We start from the raw sequence: 17,078 nt of genomic DNA, 5'->3' as shown, positions 1-17,078 counted from the left end.
TAGAGTGTTTTTGCAGATGTGATTAGTTGAGATGAAGTCGTCCCGGAGTAGGATGAGCAACTGATCCAATATGACTAGTCTTCTTGTAAGAAGACAGCCACGAGAAGGCCCACCTTGGAACAATGGCTGTGATTACAAAGGCAAAGAAGGAGTTGTGCATCTGTGAGCCAGGGACCACAAAGATCTTTTATTACTTCTCCCAGTGTGTGGTTCTTTATTATGGCAGCCCTAGGAAACTGAGAACACGCGTGTTCGCTGCTGCTCTCAGCCCCTGGCAACTATCAGTTTGCTTTCTGTCTCTGTAAATGTACCTGTTCTGGATATTTCATGCAAAAGGAATCATGAAATTCATGGCCCTTTTTGTCTGACTTCTGACACTTAGCAGAACATTTTTGAGGTCCATTCACATTGTAAGTGTGTTAGTACTTCATTCCTTTTTATGGGAAATAATATCCCATAGTATAAGTGTATCACGATTTGTTTGCCCATTCATGTGCTGAGGGATATTTGGGTTGTCTCCATGTCTGGGCTCTTGTGGATAGTTCTGCTATGAATATTTGTGTACAAGTTTTTGGGGTTGTTTGTTTTCTTTTTCAGTACCTATTTTCAATTATTTGGGGCAAATACCTAAGGGAGAAATTACTGGGTTGTATGGTAATTTCGTGCTTATATTTCTGAGGATGCATAGCTTTTTTTTTTTTTTTTGTAACTGTTCTCTGAACCTTATTTTATAAACAGTCTTCACGTTTCATTGACATTCTCTTCATGAGTATAATTTTACTAAATATCCATAAAATAATAAGGTAACCAACCTTTCCTGAATTTCTACTCTATGCTGGATGTACTAAATATAAAACCAGGAGCCTTTCCAGCATCAATCTCATTTCATCATTACAGCAGCTCAGTGAAACAGTCACCTCTGTTCTCTCTGTTCGGATGAGAGTTTGAGGGTTAGAAAGTATAGATAAACGGACTCAGGTTTCTCAGCAATGTGGTGAAAGAACCAGGATTCAAAACTTTTGTGCTGGGCTCTAGATCCAGTGCTCTTACCTGTTTTACTATGTTCTAAATCCCCACCTTGCTGATATACCCTGAGTTAATAAAGGATTCCCTACTGATCTTGTTCCCAGTGGTTTGTTCTGTTCTGTGTCCCTGCAGAAAGTAGCCTTTTCTAGAATCTATTTTGCTGCCCTCCATCTTTTGACCTCTAGATAGTACATGATCCCTTCATTGTTACCACGTGCTTTGGACCAGTTCTATCCGCTAGAACTTTCTATAATGATGGAAAGGTTTTATAATTTTGTACTGTCAAATACAGGAACTATTGGCCACATAGGACTATTGAGCAGTTGAAATGTGGCTAAAGTTACTGAGGAATTAAAATTTTTAATTTAATTTAATTTAATTTAATTTAATTTTAAATATTATCTGGCTCATAGCTAACATACTGGACAATGTAGCTTTCGACTTTTCCCATCCTGTTAAGACTCATTTGTCCTTGTAAACTTCTTATGGTTCCAGCCTGGTTAAGTATGTGTATTCCTAAAATAAAGCTCCCATTTTTGTTTTATGGATAGTAATTTCTTAGGTAACCCATCTTCAGTGTGGTGCCATAACCTGCAATCAAATAAAAAATGTGTTGTTCTAAACAAATAATACTAATATAAAATTTTTCATTGCATTTTAAGGTTTTGTGTTTGCAACATTTAAACAAATAGATAAATTTGATGGATACCCTGAATAATAGAAAGTCTGAGTTTCAGCTCCAGTTTTTTAGCTCCTGGAAATCACTCTTCAAAGCTTTAAGCCTCATTTATAAAGAGCCATTTGGTTTGGGTACTTGATGAGACATCTCCAATTTGAGTAGACTTTTTTCTTTGTCTTCCCTAGAGTGATCATATGATGCATACCTTCAATCTTCATACTAAGAAACTCCCGTTCTGTAAATCTGTGGTCTGAGGACAACAAAGACACTAAGCTATGGCTCTCAGCTCTGGTTAATGGGACAGCTGTTTTCTGTACTCAATTCCTGTGCTGAGTAAAAGGAGACAAGCTTGTCCTGATCACACACTTTACTGAACATTGCAGGATAAAACAATTTCACTGACACATCTGAATCAATTAGGAAAAATGGTTTGGGTTTTATTTTGTTTGCTCCCTTAAGCAAAAGCAAAAAAAATATGTTGCTTCTGCAATGTCAATGCCAGGAATATTCCATCTTACACATTCTAGTTCTGTTAGGAGATGTGTTCAACCAAGGCTGTAAGCAGAGAATCTTTCACAAAGAGAATTAAGTATGAAAATATATAAATGTATTAAACAATCTCAGCTAATTTCAGAAGCACAGGATAAAATGTATTTTAAAAAAAATGTTTCTTCAGACAAAGGAAACATGGACAACTGGTCTGTCTTTCCCAAAAATGAATATTATAACACATCTAGTATCTTCACAGCATTTTAGATTTTCAGCATGAAGTTATGGTGAGGGCTTTAAGATGGACTACGAAACTATATCTAGTTAGAATAATTTCTACAAAAGAATTTTCTTTCATGTAACTATATATCCAAAATGTTTCAGAAACAGATTGATTTCTAGACTGCTTGCATTTTCAAAGAATTTTAGGAATTCACACCCTACAGACTTCATGAAGTTCTCTTAAACCCAAGTTTTAATGTACAGAAATGGGTGGCTTGCGGATATTTTAGAGTAGACATTTCAGTGTAAACTAGAGATGTGAAACTCTATGCTATTGGAATATTTATCAGAGAAGACAAAGTGAAAAAATAAAGAACTCTCTTTGTTCCTATACCTATGTCCACCTAAGGGAAAAAATATAAAGGAAACAAATAATAATATAAAATAAAAATAATACTCTAATATAGAACGTACTACAACAACAAAATATCATAAAACCGAAGCAAACAAGGCTATTCTGAGTCTGAGTGTTAACACTATAAACTAGGAGTCGTAGCTATATATTCTGTCATCAGTTAAAATTTTGTACCTATACAGGGTGCCTGGGTGACTCAGTCGGTTAAGTGTCTGACTTCAGCTTAGGTCATGATCTCAGGGTCCTGGGATCAAGCCCCATATCTGGTTCTCTGCTCAGCAGGGAGTTGGCTTCTTCCTCTCCCTCTGCCCCTCCCCCTCACCTGTTCTTTCTTTCACTGTCTCAAAATAAATAAATAAAATCTTTAAATAAATAAATAAATAAATAAATAAGTGCATACATACATACATACATTTTTTTAGCTATAAATTTATTTTTAATGATTCATTCAAAGAACTTCTCAGGAATCAGGAAGGCATATCCATGGTAGTAGCCACACCCAATTCACAGCTTCAGTTTTATACATAGACAGGTGCCTGTGAAATGTCTTTTGAAAAACTTGTAGGCTGACACCATATTCTATAGTTATACCCATGCAAAATTCATAAAAATAAAGGTTGGGTTAATTAATGTCCCATGGAGGTTTTAAAACATTACTTCCTTCTCATTTGTAAGTTTAATGTCATGAAAGATTCCTAAAACACACATCTCAGAAAGGCCCCAAGCAAGACTATGCATGACAAGTGTGCCAAACTTCTTTGACCCACTGCATATGGATGGTGAGTTGGTTAACATGATATTAAAATGCAAAATAAAAATTGGATCTTCACTGTGCCCTTTTGGTTACTATTTTAAGGGTAGGGAAGGCATAAAGGATGAATAATAGACCTAATAAGGAAACATTTCATTGGGTTTTTCATTATAGTAAAAACATCTCAGTGGAGAGATAAAATGCATTTACTAAATTCGCCAGAATGGAGATGTGATTGTTCGAACAGCTTAGGTACTTTATAATTCATTTTGCACTAATCTCTTTTTTGAAATCTGAGCACAAGGAAGAAAAGAACTACTTTCATAATACAGTTGGAGGACACAAAAATGGTCTTTATTTCCAGACATTTTGGATTATGAGTTTTATTCTGACAATCATTTTAAGCAAAGAAATAGAAGTATCAGTTATTAAAAGGAAATTAACTCCCAAATTGTAATTACAACATTAACTTTAGTTAGCATGTCAATAGGGAAAAATCATTTTCTAAATATTTGTCTTTGGATGCGTCTTTTTTACATTCAGCCACCTTATCTCTTGCCTTCAAATGTGAAAGTGATCGATGGTTGTTTTTACCAAGGCTAAAAAAGTCATGTGACTGACCAGTCAACCTAAAAACACAGAAAATATATAAACTCAGTCTCGAGTTGATTAGACTTTTTCATTAACTAATTCTGTTTGGTCACACGAAAATGTTTAGATTGTTTATAATGTTGCAAGTTTGCCATATGTAGCAACAAAGCTACACTGGAAAACAAGCATTGTATGAAAAAGTATTACACCTACTTCTAGCTAAAAGGTTAATAGCTGATGGGAATGGAAAAATGACAAAGGAAAATTCTCCATTATTATGAATAACACCGGTTAAGACACACTGAGGACTGAAACCAAACTCACTTGCCCAGGTAGGTTCAGTAATTAGGAGACCAATAGTGGATCCCCACTTGAGAACACAAAAGTGCATCTCTGGTCTCCAAACTTGACCCTTCTCTTTTCAACCAACACGTCAGCAATGCCACTATGGTGGGTGACCGTTTTGGTGAGGTGTTTTAGAAACCTGGAGTGATGGGAAAATCCCACTCCTGTTAGAATCTATTTCACAGCCATTCTTTGTCAGGAAGCTGGGATTCAGCACGTGTGGAGTGATTTCAAAATGCTAGTGTTTCTTGGCTCTACAAGAGAAGTGCTGTAAAAATTCACTGTTCTTTAATCAAATACTGATGATATTTGGGTAAAATCTGCTGCTGCTTGGGAACATTTCTTCCTTTAAGCCAACTGGTTCCAAGAGGGTATAGTTTGAGAAGCAGAGTAGTGTGGGCATGAGAGATGGCATTTTGGCACACTCAGTCAAGAGATTACTCCAGAGAAATGAGGAAAATAGCAGAGTGATGAGCAGAGGCTAATTAGCTACAAACAGGTACATCTTGTTGCTGCACAAAATCATCTTAGATAGTTTTGCTTCAGTTGCGATGTTCTTGATCTCTCCTCCAGGTAATGTCGAGTTGGTGATGTAGGCATAAACTGACCTAACTAGCCTTGGGCAGGATAGTCAAATCCATGAAATGTGTCTTCCATACCTTCCCACCACTTGTCTCCTTCCTACCCAGCTGTCATCTTTCTCCACTTCTGGTTGTTATAATGCCCTTACATTTTCTATCGTGGCCGCTGACTCAGCTCTGTGCTCCAAAGTTAGTTTTCCTTTCCTCCATAGCACAGCTCACCCTGTTCATTCTTCTGATCATTGCTAAGAGGACAAAATTGGTTTAATAAGCAAATTCTACGTGGGTTCTGAATGATATCCACTACTTAATTCCTCAATGATCTCATAGATGTGTATAATTAAAATAGGTCAATAGACAATTCAAATGATCCTTGCCTTTATCTTTTCTTGGTTTTGACCTTGGAAACTTTCCAAATGTGTGTGAATGATGGTAGGACTTCAGAGACATAATTTTCAGATAGACTAAGGTTTGTTTTTGTCGTTGATTTTTTCCCCTACAGTTCAAGTCAAAGAATATGGTAATTGCTCAATCTGTCTAAAGCGAAGATTGCAAACAAACAAAACACAACAAGCAAACAAACAAAAAAACCTTGATGCATATGCAGCTGTTACCCCCTTATGTATGTTTCCATGTCAGATATCATGTATCCGTCTTAGCACTAATTCATTCTGAATTCAGATGACATCTTAGAATCCTTCTAAGTCAGCCTTTCAGGCAACCACTAAGGGATTATCAGCAGCTGCCACCCCCTATTTATGGTAGAGTGTGTGTGTCTGTGTGTAGTTGAGTGCTTGAGGCAAAGAAATGTACCTCTGTATGTCCACTCATTTTTTCCTTTAACGGAGACCAAACGTTACAATCACCTGCTCTATCAGCTCTATCATGGAGATACATTTAAGACTATGCTAACTATATGGATATGATTTCAATTTCAGGATACTGCTTCCAGGGGGGAATGGGATAGAATGGATACTGATCTATGACTGAGGCAGAAAGAAATGTTATGAAATGGGCCTTTGAATGAATTGTTCACTTCTCCATCCTTAATCAACAGAATGGTGCATAGTGCATTCATATGCTCGATATATTAGCTCATGCCAGCTTCTCTTCAAATCCATATCATTTCAGACACCTATATTTACTCCTTCAGCTATCCAAAATAGACATGCAGTTAACATATGTATTTTTTACATACTTCCAATTCATTGTGATATGAGTTTTCAGTTGGTACCAGAAAATTTCAATTCTGGCCTCACTGTTTTTAACTGAAGATACTAAGTCAAAAAATGATGTGTGAGAATGTGAAGTTGTTTTACTCCTGTTAATTAAGCTATCATTTTGATGTTCCTGATTGATGGCTGATGAGGATGTCTATCCTTTATTTTTTTTTTAAGATTTTATTTATTTGAGAGAGAGGGAAAGAGAGAGAGTGAGAGAGAGTAGGAGCAGGAGTGGGGGGAGCAGAGGGGAGGGAGGAGCAGACTCCCTGCTGAGCAGGGAGCCTGATTCAAGGCTGGATTGCAGGACCCTAGAATCATGATTTGAACCCAAGGCAGACACTTAACTGACTGAGCCACCCAGGTGCCCGATGCTTTAATTTTTATCATAAATTATTTTTATTATTTTTCAGTCAAATAAGCCTTCTCCCCCGTTAGATCATATCTAAGCCTTAAAGTGTTAAACTGTACATGAAAAACAAAATAAAAGGAACTTCAAGGAAATCACATACATTGAATTTCTCTTTTAGGTCACGATGCTAAACATATTAATATTGTTTCATATTATCTCATTTAACTTTTATTTTAAATATTTGTGGTGTCACATTGTCCCAGTTTGCAGATAAATAATTGATGGCTTGGAGTGGTTTTAAATCATATGTGCAAGGGCAGAATCCTATAGGTGAAGGGAGTGGTTTCAAACTGAGACCTGACTTTCTCCACAGGCCAATCAATAAAAACAGACCTTAGAATACATGATTTCAACTCACCAGGGTCCTCAAGTTGTGTGATACTTAAGTACCATTATGGTATTTAAGTACCATTTAGAAATAGGAAGTTTCCTTAGAGATCGTAATGGATAAAGCAAATCTTTTTTTTTTTTTTCCCTTAAGATTTCATTTATTTATTTGAGAGGGGAAAGAGAGAGCAAGCATGAGCAGGGCAAGGCAGTGGAAGAGGGAGGAGCAGACTTCTTGCTGAGCAGGTTGCCCAACGCAGGGCTCGATCCCAGGACCCTAAGATCATGACCTGAGCCGAAGGCAGAGGCTTAACCAACTGAGCCACCCAGGCGCCCCAAATCTCTTTTTTGTATTTGTCTGTTTGCAGTAGCAGTTAACAGAAAACTGTGATGAAAAACTGAAATTCTAGCTGTGGGTCTGGCTTTGGGATTGGTCAATCCAGTAGTTCAATCATATGAAGATCAGAATTCTTTCCATCTGTTGAATCTGTTTTTCTTTGGGTTGCCTTTTATACTCAGATCAGTAGCAAGATGGCTGTAGCTCTTCCAGATCTACCGTTTCTACAATTGTCTAGTGGAAAGGGAGGGACCATTTCTTTTCGTTATTTATTTATTTTTGAATATGGAATAATCCCTAGCAGAAAATCGCACCTTGCCTCATTATCCAAGTTATGTCACATTTCTATTCTTCTGCCAGTCATTGAAATGGAAATTAGGTTACTATGTTTGATTTAGAGCAAGCAATCAAAATTTAAGCAAATAAATACTACAAAACCAACCATACAATTGCAAAGACACAGCTGTCTCCATGCTACATACAGATCTTTCAAGGACCGTTTTCATCTCTGCAGACTCCTGGGCCATTCACTTGTTGGCAAAAAAAAAAAAAAAAAAGTCCTGGACATTAATGTTAAGTCTTTGTATTTGTCTTGTGTTTTGCAAATATGGGTCCAAAAATTTATTATGCTTTGCTTTGCTTATTCCATTTCACTCCTCATACTTCTAAACACTCAGTTGTTTCAGCTATCAAAAGATTAAAAAATGGTATTTAGAGTGAGGCATATGAAATTGCCAATATTTTACTATATTGAACTTACAAATATAGCAATATAAAATGGCTAATATGTGAACACCAACACTTAAGTGAGATAAACACTTGAGTATAGTACTTGGCAAATAACTCTTATGGAATGAATGGTTTAAGAATCTTCATAAACTTGATTTGAATAGTTGCATGTAGCCTTACCAATGGTAAGAGAGCAGATTCAGAAAAAGCCCTCTGACCTTTAGGAAAATTACAATTAAAAATTACAATTCAGCCCAGAAAGAATCAAAACTCTATTAATTAACTTGGATGTTTGAAAATTGTTGACAATAATTATGCTTAAGTTAAGGTGAACATAGGGTGTTATTTGCAAATGTCAACCAGTTGGGAGGCAAATAGTATAGGGAATAGAGGAATGATTCCAAGGAAGGGGATTTTAGAATCCCTGGGATGGGAGGTATTCCCAGGCAACTGTCTGGAAGATAGGGTTGCTGAAAGCAAAGGACTGAGAGAAAGTCCAAACTTCCAAGAAAAAAAAGAAAAAGAAGAAGAAGAAGAAGAAGAAGAAGAAGAAGAAGAAGAAGAAGAAGAAGGAGAAAATAGTCCAGAGAGGCCAATTGGCCTTAATGGGGGTAAATATAGGTAGTAGCCAGCCAATGTGACTACTAAACTATCCTGGGGTCACTTTGCCCCAAGGCAAGTAGTTCTCCAACCATTACAGTAACCTGGAGTGCACGTTAAAACCCATTGCTGGGTCCACCCATAGAGTTGCTGATTCAATTGGTCTGAATGGAGCCCCAAAATTTGGATTTCCAAGAAATTCCTATTTTATTCCAATGTTTCTGATTGGAAACATTTGGCTAGATTGTAGGGTAACAAAATCAAAATTTTTTTATCTAAACAAAGCAATGCATCAAGAGCTGAAGATAGTAGGATTTTATTGCTATCCATAAGGACATTCTGCAGAATAAGAAGAGCAGTTGCTAGGACATGAGGACATCCGTACTAGGGTGCAGGAGACCAAAGGTCCATGAAGCTGAACTAACCACAAGACAGAGTTGCAGTGTTCAAAGTTTAGCATTGAAATCTGGCAACTGAGTTAATGTTTTTGATTTGTAGTGTGCCCAAAGGCAAACAATGGTAACTGATAACAAAGTAGTAACATCAAGAACTGTAGTCTAACCACATAATAACCTTACATGGTGAAGCACAAGGCAGGGGTAATGATTTATGATGTAAGTCTGAACAAGTACAAGAGACGATATGGCTACTTACTTGACAGCAGCGGATGTTCAATGCCAAACAAGGGAAATGGAGCGGGAATAGATGTGTGCCAGGAAGAGAGGATGCTATATTTGTATCTTACCCTATGTAAGCAAGAAATGAGAGGCTAGAGTGTAGCTGCCAGAGGACTGAATTAATTGTCCACAACTATCTAATATGGCTAAATCATTGCTTACTATGCACATGCTCTCTATTTAACAATCTTGACTGGCTTAGACTAAGAGACAATGATTTCCCAGATCTTTATTATCCCCAGTGTTTTTATTGCCTCACAGACTGTCTTAGTCTGCTCTTTCCTTGGGTTTCCATAACAAAATACCGCATACTGGGTGGCATAAACAACATTTTTTTTCCTTATAGTTCTGGAGCCTGACAGTCTAAGATGAAGGTGCTGGTAAGGTAGCTTTCATTCTGAGGCCTCTTCTCTTGGTTTGTAGGTGGCTGCCATCCTGTTTTGTCCTAACAGGACCTCTTCTTTGGTATCAGTAGGGAAAGAGAATAAGCTCTCTGGTGTCTGTCTTTACAAGGACACTAATCCTGTCAAATCAAGGAGCCACGTTTATGACCTCGTTTAACCTTAATTATTTCCTTAGAGGCCCCATCTCTAGATACAACCACCCTGGGAGTTAAGGATTCAGTATATGAATTTGGGGGCGTGAGGGGGGCACAAACATCAGTTCATCACACAGACCATGGATAAACAGAAGAAAAGTCTTATCACCCAAAGATTAGGACTGATACAAAAAATTATATAAACTGTACCATAAATTCCATACACAGTGGGTATACTGATTTTGATTTAGAGATTAGAAATATTATTCTATTTCCTTCTGTTAAAATAGACAAACTGGGTTCAAAATTCAACTAGAAAACATTTAAAAATTCAGAAATAATATTTTAAACATATAGGGTGATGTAGATGTAATGAATATTTACTTTAAAACCATGTTGATCTTTAATATATTTTATTATTATATTTTCTAAGTTCAGATGACTCCCATACGTAATCCATGTAAACAGAACAAACTACCTGTTCCTGTGAAGGTGGGAATGTTGTATGCGGCCTTTTCTTATCCATTAATTCTAATAAGGAGAAGAGAATTTGATTGAAATGGTAAATAGAAGAGATGAAAAAGTCTGTTTGATTCCCAGAGGATGAATGTAAACAAAGTCACTAATATTAAGAAATCTCCCCAAAACATATCCGATTTTTTTCTTTTCTCCTCACTCTTCTTTATTTATAAAGCCTTAACTTAAAGTGAGTTCTTTCTAAAACTTTGTAATCTTTGGTTTCTAAGTCAAAACCTAACTCAAAAGAAGAGAAATTTGATTTGACTAAAACGAGAAATAGCAAACGATCAAAATTTATTTACCAGTTCAAGGAAATCAGAAACAGTGATATATCACCAGATGGTAAATGGATTAGTGTTACCTCTAATGGTGTTTACTATTTTCAACTCAATGTTATTCACAATTTTTATGTTATTTGTATTTTCAACTATTTCATTTATTGCAAAAATTCATTAGGCACAACTCTACAATCGGCTTCTCATATTCATCCCTTTCAATGCAGATTTACAAGAATGCTGAAAAACTAGTTTTGTAGTTAAAGGAGGGGGAGTTGGAGTAGATTATACAATCAAATGCCTGGTAGTAAAATAAAGAAATAGAAATAACATTGGTAGGATGAAGTCTGGTGGTTTGGGAGCTGTACTGAGTAATAAATGGAAACACAATATCAGTGTGCATCTATCTTTTGATAAATATTTAAATTTGTTTTGCTTTTATAAGAAAGTTTGATGTCTTAATACTATTGTGTTGATTATTGTCACTATAATATCGCTAGGGTTTTGTCACTTTCTGCATTTAAGCGTTGATAGAGGTGACATAGGTACATACATTTTAGGTTTTAGGCACTCTTTGGAAATTCAATTTAGTTTCTGTGTAAAGTGTTTTTATATTCTTCCTCCCCCCCCCCCGAATCAGTTACTTTTTATTCTTATTTTATGCCTGTTACATAAAAATATCAAAATAGCTTTTGTGGATACCAGTGACTTATACTAAATAGTAAGTTTTAACAATTTTATATCACTTTTTAGCTATTTTCAGTTTAAATATTAATTCATTTTTGAATTATTTCAAAATAAGTATTGAATTGTTATATTTCATTCAGTCTCTCAATGTGCTTGAGTATAGAGATAACTAGTCTCACTGATGGACTTGATGTGGGATGTAAAATAGAAGAAAAGTTTTTGTGATTATTACTTGTTGATGTTATTTTGCCTAAGCTCCTTGAGAGAAGAAAATTACTATTTACTGATATAGGGACTATCGGTTTGGGAGAGAGAAAAATGAATCACAGTGTATTTGTTTTAGTGTATCAGGATATTTCTCTATTTCTCAACTGTGTGAGATACCAGTCATGATTTTTTTTCTAGATGTTTCAAACTTTTCAATTTGGTACTGAAATCATTTTTAAGAGAGTTAGAGAATAAGACACCATAAACAGAATATCTTTTTCTTCAGCAGTGGGCATGTGTCCATCCTTCCCTTATTCTACCTGGGAAGGCACTAACCCTATAAGTTACTGTTTTAGTCTTCAACAGTTTTAGAGATCAATTAACAGGAAGGATCCTTTCTACCTCCAGACAGCTAATAGCCATAAGGGAGTCAAGAATAATGAATACCCTTCTTAGGAAATTCAATTGCTTGCTGCCTCTTGGACAGTTCATTTCATCTTAAATCATGCCATGTCTTACTTCTAGGTTCAGTGGGGTTTGAAATAGGTGATGAGTGATTATAGCAAATAATGTCTTACTTTGGAAGTTGGACATACAGTAGAGAAACTTTAGTAGAAAATATGTGGAAAACCTAGCAAAATTTAGAGGTAGTGCTGCACTTGTGTATTTGGCAGGGATGATAGAAGAAAATGCTGAAAAATCATATTACATGCAAATGTAGCACAGTTGATCATCTCTCCTACTCATTTACCCTTTTCTAGGAATATATATTTTGGGGACTATTTAAGTCAACTTTCAGTATGTCCTCATTCCTATTTCCTCCCTTGAATCTGGAGAAAAGATAGATTCCTTCTGATCATTAATGAAGAGGTGATTGGATTAAGGAAGAGGCACTTATTCTTTTGTAATGCATACAATAGTTTATAAGCATAAATAACTTCTGGGAATGTTCACTGACATTATTTCTTTCTATGTATTTCCAGAGTCAAACATTTGAAATGAGAAATTCCAAAAATGACAAGACATAAAACCCTATAAGTGCTTGGGTCAGTTACTGCTACTCATATGACTTCAGTTGTATGTCTATCTTATATAAACAAACAAACAAACTTCTTGAACCAGTAGAGCAGACCTTGTATGTATAGCAGATCTGGAAAAAGTAAGACATATTCATTCCCAAGCTAGCTTACATGAAGGGAAAATTGAGAAAACTGGGAATGTTTGTCTCAGCAGAGTCCAGGTGGTAACTACCTAGATGGATGAATAGATCAGATGCAATTTTGAATATACATTTTTCATGAGTTGAGTGGCCAGATCCCAGAAGGAAATATTCTGAGAGACAAAACATTTTCATCAGGGTTGAAAATATTGAGAAAATTAAAAATGCCAAGTAAATTTTCAACAGTTGTTTCAATTAACCAAAGCCATCTGAAAACCTTTTTGAAAACAAGAAAATAAAAACATGTGAAAATACTTCTCTCTCCCAATTCCATTTTAGAATTCTAGAACTACTAGTCATTGAGAAAAGATTTGAATGTCAAAAGAAGTAGAGGGTTTTTTTCTTTTTTTTTTTTTTTTTAAGTTTTTATTTGAATTCTAGTTAGTTAACACATATGGTAAAATTGGTTTCAGGGGTGGAATTGAGTGATTCATGACTTACATATAACACCTAGTGCTCATCACAAGTACCCTCCCTAGTCCCCATGATGCACTTAGCCCATCCCCCACCCAAGGAAGTGGACTTTCTAGTTCATTTGGAACCCACAGAAAAATGACACTGAAAATATGTGCAGGGGTATCTACCTTTGCAGTGTCCTTTTCACAGTAAATCCTAAAAGCAGCCAATGTTTGAGGTTATTTTGGCACTAGTAGATGTATTTAATTAAAAGGTATCATTTTCAATAGCATTGGGTTTTTTTACTTACAAGTCTAAAATACATTCTTTCCAAAAGAGCAAATGAACAACTATGTACATGAGTGTGTGTATGTGTTTAACAATCATTGGTCAATTTTCCTGCTTAAATGTTAGGGATTTCAGGAGTTATGATCACCTTCACAATATGCTAATTTGTTTGGTTATCAAATAGGTAAAAGCATTTCTTTGACTTTGGCTGTTGTCCTTCCCATAATAATAAACGGAATTGCTACATCTATGGAAGGAGTGGTTCCTGCATGACTTACACGAGGTATGAAATATAATCAGTAATGTCTAAATAAGCATTCCCAAATTTCGTGAACATCATAATATAGTAAAGATTGATTTTGTGTAACTATGGGAATAAAATTTGGGGCCCAAAATAAATCTGTGAAACAACTGGCAGAGTGGTCACTTGACTTTAGGTCATTCCTGCCTAGACTGATGAGTAGGCATCAAAACATAGGACTATGAATTCCGAAACATACAGGTGAATCTATCAATTAAGTACAACTAAATGTATGCCTATTGAAGAGAGGATCTCATTTTTATACTAAAAAATGTATATGTAAATCTACCTCAACTCCCTTCTTTAAAATTTTAGAAAATGGAAGTGAGAAAAATCAAAGGATTTATTCCAGCTCACACAGTTAGTGAGATGTCAAAATATGAAGCCATGGTTGTCCTGTGATGACAGGGAAATGGAGAGATAGAGATGACATAATACAGATGATGTTGGTGGATGAGATAATAACAAATAATGGCCATTTATGAAGACCTTTGAATAGTTTATCTCATGTAATCCTTACAGTCACCCTATAAGTTAGGTATTATTCTACTTATCTTAGAACAGAGGGAGGTAAAGCTCAGAGAGAATAAATAATTTGCCCTAGGATATATGGCTGGTAAACATTGGAGCTGAGAGTCCATTTTTGGTCTGAATATAAAGTCAGTGATTTTGAAATAGTTTCATTATCATTTTTTAACAACTATAATACACATCCCTACCCTGAGGGTTGTGTTACAAAGCAAGTTTTCCTAGAAATCGGAAATGGATTTCTATAGGATGAGGAAAATTTGACCTATAGAGGAGAGCATGAAGCAGTACTTTTAAGTCTTTGATGTTCCCCAAATAGTGCATAGAATCAATTCTAGAACCTTCCTTTCATACAGATTTTATTACTGATATATAATTTCAGAGCATATGATACACCTAGTAGCTCTCTGTATGTGCTTGACCTGCTCCCACATAATGAGACAGGACTTAGGGCAAATGTAATTTGTACTATAAAAGTGGACCATCTGCTTTTTCATACGAAGCTTTCCCTTCCTAGGTCATGAGATTGAATCCTTTTCCTCAGTGATGAAACCAGGATGGCATAGATTCATTTACCCTCATGTAGTGGAGACCTGCATTTGAGAGAAGGTTGGCTAGGCTGAGAGTGCAAATGTGTGCCCCAGAAGCCAGAACTCTGTGTAATCATTAAAGAACTAACTAGCAAGTCATGTGACACTGGGTCCCCAAGTGTGCTATTTTTGTGGTAACTCTTTCCTTTTTAGATTGTTCCACTTTTTTTCTTTTCTTTTTGAACATACAATGACTGGAATTAAATTGTAGAGACACACTTACCAATGTTGCAAATGAAGTGCTATGAATATGAAATATGTTGGATGACAAATTTAAGATCCAAAAATATCTTTACCAAAGGGAGCAATGGACCGAATCTAACAAGATGAAATGTAGTAAGAACACACACTGGCAAATTTAACTGCCATTATATTTTTACTGCTTATTGCTGATATAAGGGAAAGCTATTGATGTTTTATGATTTAATCTAGCCAACATACTAATATTTCTCTTATATTTTACAGTGAATTCTTTGGTATTTTCTAAATATATAACCATGTAATCTTCAAATACTAATATTTGTATGTCTTGCTTTATCTTTTATGCCTTTCTGTATCTATAACTTTCATTTACGTTTCGTGTTTTATTTTGCATTTTCTGGAACTTCCAGGTTAATGGCTTGTTTTCTAATAAGTAGATTTCTAAAATCAAGAGTTCTTTGTTCTTAGTGAGTTCCCTGTCTCTGTAAGGATTGTGTATGGCATTAAGGACAACATATATTCAGAGAGATAGTTTAGAGTTACACTGGTCAATAAAGTCTGGACCAAGTACCAGTGACAGTCTGTGAACTTAACATCAGTCCCTAAAATTATAAGCACAGAAATTGAATGTAGGTGTTCAGAAATTTTACAACAATTTGATCAATTTTGTCTTTTGAATCTAGTAATAAAACATGTAGTCTTTTATTTTGTGTATCTTTTTTTCTTATTTCCTTAGTAATTCCTTTTTATAATATTTTATGTGTCAGTCTGCAATAAGGGGAAAAATAAGTTGGCCTTGATGGTTTGAGGAGCATTGCTATATCAGGGATAAAAATATTGGGATGGTGGTTGAGCTAAATGAATTCTATGTTTATGCTTCCTTTGAATTTCAATATTTTCTATATAGAACTATTCCTACTGAAAACTGTAGTTTTACTGTTTTGAGACACCTTATACCACTTCTAATCAAGTAACCAAAGTTTTGAGAATAGAATTAGAAATTGTGTATACTTATTCATATTCCAGAATCCTAGGCTGTGCTACTCATTTTCCTTGTTACTGTTGTTGTCATTTTGCTTTGTTTTCTTTGCATGTGTTTCGTTGAGCCTCTTTCTCAGTCTAGAATCCAAATCCACAAGACCTAAAATGGAATATTAATGTTAAAACAGACATATTGGGAGCAAAGCTATGGCACTGTGGTTTACTAAATGTCTGAATTCACTTGATTTTTATTTCCACGAACCTTGTTCATTTGAATGATCTTCAGGGGTTGTGAAGGACAGGACAGGAATGACAGCTTCATGTAGCAACCCGCATCCATTAAGCTATCTCAGTACCAAAAAGCTTATGTATAGTCATTTACTTTAATTTTTTGAATGCATGGTATATATGATAAATGGTGTACATATATGAGATATTTGCCCATGGGTGGGCCCTACAATGTACCTAATTTCCAGTGTGCCAATTATAACTCTCTTCCTTCTCATCCACTCCTGGAAGTATACTAGAGTTCAAGGGGATATAGAATATATTACTTGTTAGATTAGTATTAAGTACATTATTTTCCTAGCTTTAGATCTCTATAATTTTATCATAGATAATATTAAAATATATATTTGTAATTTTGTCCTGGATTATTTTTCATCTTACACATTACTGTGATAGTGTGTCGCAATTTTGCAGTTGTGATCTGCTCATGATACGTAGAGCACACACGTAGCACATGGACATACATATATAACAGTTTTCATAAAACACTATAAGGTAGAGAGTGATCTTAGAGTTATTTAGACCAACTCCTGTATATGACAGAAGAAGATATCAAGTACATATCAATAGAGATGAAATTGTTTCTGTAGTCATTCATTCTGCAGTCTACGTAAAACAGCCTATGTCAGTTCTTAGCTTTCTTGATTAGCAGTCGTCTC

At 35.4% G+C, this 17,078-nt stretch overlaps 1 protein-coding gene across 4 annotated transcripts in view; it reads left to right on the top strand.

Moving 5' to 3' along the window:
* The window catches only part of LRRC4C (leucine rich repeat containing 4C), a 1,128,307-nt gene that overhangs the window by 511,990 nt on the left and 599,239 nt on the right, over positions 1-17,078 (top strand). The gene's annotated exons all lie outside the window — the stretch shown is intronic.

This window comes from Ursus arctos, unplaced genomic scaffold, assembly GCF_023065955.2.
Source record: "Ursus arctos isolate Adak ecotype North America unplaced genomic scaffold, UrsArc2.0 scaffold_23, whole genome shotgun sequence".
In the NCBI taxonomy this organism is placed as follows: domain Eukaryota; kingdom Metazoa; phylum Chordata; class Mammalia; order Carnivora; family Ursidae; genus Ursus; species Ursus arctos.
This window is presented reverse-complemented; position numbering and strand designations above follow the sequence as displayed.